This window comes from Diaphorina citri, unplaced genomic scaffold, assembly GCF_000475195.1.
Source record: "Diaphorina citri unplaced genomic scaffold, Diaci psyllid genome assembly version 1.1 scaffold1224, whole genome shotgun sequence".
NCBI classification, from domain to species: Eukaryota; Metazoa; Arthropoda; class Insecta; order Hemiptera; family Psyllidae; genus Diaphorina; species Diaphorina citri.
This window is the reverse complement of record NW_007378653.1, coordinates 49,170-52,478: the sequence shown is the minus strand read 5'-3', so window position 1 is coordinate 52,478 and position 3,309 is coordinate 49,170. Positions and strand designations below refer to the sequence as shown.

The following is a 3,309-nucleotide window of genomic DNA, read 5'->3' as shown; positions in this document are numbered from 1 at the left end:
CTTTTTTCTGTTGTTCACAAGTAGAAACTATTCTTTATTATTCGCAGGTACTCAATCTATCATAATTTCAATTTGTGACCGAGACGAGCGTCACGGTGTCAGCTTGTTTTGTCGTTTTTGATCGCGAAAAGTATTGAAAATAAAGAAAAAGACATCTTTATCTGAAAAGAAAACAGAGTACAATAGTACAATCTACAATACGGTTACTTCATGCGACAAGTCCTAAACTTACAAGGCAGACGCACTACCAACTAAGCTAAGTAGGCTGGCACATTTATTTCGATCGAGAAGAATAATATGAATAGATCTCCACATACCAAACATCCCTGCTCAAAGTTCCACTTTATGTAAACACTACCTACGTAGGTACCTACCTATCCTACCTATGTAGGCTCGGGAACGGTATAAGCTAGAGACTTGAAATTTGGTATGTAGTTCATAAATGTGACAAGGATACAACACAAAACGTTTGGTTGAGATCGTTGCTGCGCTTGGCGGTATTTTGACTGCTTTTGGACAGATTTCGACCGATTTTTTTATCATGCACTTATTCAAGTAGTTACTTTTTCGTACATGTACATTTCTTTTTATTATTATTATTTTTTTTAAGGGGAGGATACAACACAAAACGTTTGGTTGAGATCGTTGCTGCGCTTGGCGGTATTTTGACTGCTTTTGGACAGATTTCGACCGATTTTTTTTATCATGCACTTATTCAAGTAGTTACTTTTTCGTACATGTACATTTCTTTTTATTATTATTATTTTTTTTTCCACCCCCTAAAACTGCTCTGCTCAAAAAAGACTTTTTCAATAAGATAAGGAAAGTCGTGTGATGTGCACACCAGATTTTTTTTTTCTGCATTTCTGTTACCTAGTTAAACAGTTTGTTTTAGGCTGTGCGGTTATGAACAGGAATAAAACAGGAGATTTTTTTTCTTTCGTTTCTGCATTTCTGTTAGTTAAACAAACAGTTTGTTTTAGGCTGTGCGGTTATGAACAGGACTGGGGAATGTAATAATAGATCAGTTGCGCTTATTTGGGTGATGTTTCAAAGTCATAGAGCAGGAAAAATGAGGACCAAGGGAATTTTTCTTTTTCTTCTACGACTTCTAGATACCGAGATAAATCGATCTAAAAAATACCGGTAAATCGTGAAATTTGACATCACGGCATACGCTCTCGTAGGCGATGACGTCATAATTCATGACTCCTGCTTCGTTTGTTTGTGCACAAGCGTTTCTGCGCATTTTGACGTGAAATCTGACGTCACAACTCTTTGAAATTTTTCATTAGAACGGCTAAAATGAAAAACTGAACGGGACGCCGGGACACCCCCTGAAATTCGGGACTGTCCCGGCCAATTCGGGACGTTTGGCAAGCCTAGGTTTGCCACCTCTTTTGTTCTTGAGATTGTATAGTGAATGTTATTCCGGTAGACTTACCTTCCAGGTTATTAGAGTCTTAAGACTCTTAAGGTTTGAGTTCAATAGTAGTTTAGTTTTAACGCGATCTGCGTCGTGTTAAGATCATCTTGTTAAATGTACATAATTCCGTTGTAGATATAACCCATATTTTCTTTTTATCGTGTTTTTCATATACCTACCTTTAGGGTAAGTAAGTCATACCTAATTTGATTATCATATTGTTTATTAAAATGAAGATATTTTTCTAATCTATTTTTTATAATATGCTGAAATACAGATAGGTATAGATATTTTTTTTTTCTTCCCCTTATCCCGTGTTCAGACGGGGTCGGCGTTTTCCGTCAGCCTCTCAATCAGCCCTAACTAGGGTGATTGCTTTGGGCTGACATTAGGTTTTGGCTACAAATTTTACGAGCGGATGCCCTTCGCACTCAACCTTGGCTATTTCTTTAGGAAATGAAATTCAGGCTGGTATACTCCTTTTTTAAAGTCCCCCAGTCAGACTAGAATGACTAGATAGATAATAAAATGAATAACTAATATATACGTAAATATGTATCTGGATCGGATTCAGTGTTGAGGATAAAATTCCATACCTCGGCTGGGATTGAACCCACGCCCTCCTGTTAACCAGTCGAGTGCCTTGACCACTACACCACCACAGAATACTCAGAAAAACAGTCAAATTAGCATATACAAAACGCAAAAACCAAAGAAAACGATGTGATCACATCAGCAAGAGCCAGAAGAATTTCTTTTTTCATGGTAGGTTACGTCCCACGCAATGTTGCCAAGCGTAGCGCATTTCTAAATTTGAAATCTCATTATTTTTTCCCGCGCATACTTTGGAGACGAATTTCTTAGAGAAGAAATACTTTTTAAAAAAAAATTCTTTCTGATTATTTATTAATTTTGACGATCTTTACGAAAAAAATACATTTGGACAGTTATATTTTTCATGAGAATCACCAATTGTGTAGGTCTGATAGTTGATCGTTTAAAGCAGGGGTTCCCAAACTTTTGAGTACTGCGTACCACCTGACAGCTCAAGGTTGTGTTTAATTATTTGTGTTATTCGTAGTAGGTACGATGTTACAATTTTTTAGTGCACTGATTGTGTAGATTTTTTTTCTTCATCATTAAATTCATTTATGCTGTAAATTTTACGTCCTAAACTTCTGGCACGAGATCACTATGCGCATGCATTCATAGCTATACCTACTCGTTTTGCCTCAAGTCACGACGCTGAGTGGTGGGCGCCGACCAAAAACAATTTTACGTATTTTTGTGCAGAACCGAACTCGGGTCCGCTGGGTGATTCAGTGGGCTATCTACTACCTACAAGGAAGCGAATTTTCCGCTAAGCGGCCTAACCCTCTTTTTTTAAATATCTTCGCGTAACACAGCTTGGGAACCTCTGGTAGAAAGGAATAAAGTTCCAAAGACTTATATGTATTTTTTTTAAGAGGTTTGACAGAGGGAACTGTAACTGCTATAATATGGTCTTATCGTCCCGAAATCGAAGAGAGAAGGAAGACAGGATAGGAGAAACCCAGCCGTTCCGAGAACGAACATTATCCCATCAGGATAAAATCCGCCCCGGGCGGGAATCGAACCCGCAGCCCAGCGCTTACAAGGCAGACGCACTACCAACTAAGCTAACTAGGCTGACTTTTTTTTTCTACTTTTAATTCCATATTTATTTTAGTAAATTAGTAAGACACAGTTTTAATTAGTACATACGAGTAATATACGAATTTGTCTTTCTACAAGCAGGACTCCCACCCTCTCTTTCTCTTCCTATTTGTTAGGAGGTAAAAGATGCAGAGAAGGAAAACTTGAAGAGAGAAGTATACCTACGTATAAAAGGGTAGGTATAAGAA

At 37.7% G+C, this 3,309-nt stretch overlaps 1 protein-coding gene across 1 annotated transcript in view; it reads left to right on the top strand.

Annotated features, from left to right (window-relative positions):
• Positions 1–1,457: 1,457 nt before the first annotated feature.
• LOC103514797 (protein yellow) overlaps positions 1,458–3,309 on the top strand; it is a 39,560-nt gene continuing 37,708 nt past the window's right edge. Inside the window, exon 1 of the mRNA XM_026827671.1 lies at positions 1,458–1,612. The gene's annotated coding sequence lies outside the window, so the exon portion shown is untranslated. The remainder of the gene's footprint in view (positions 1,613–3,309) is intronic.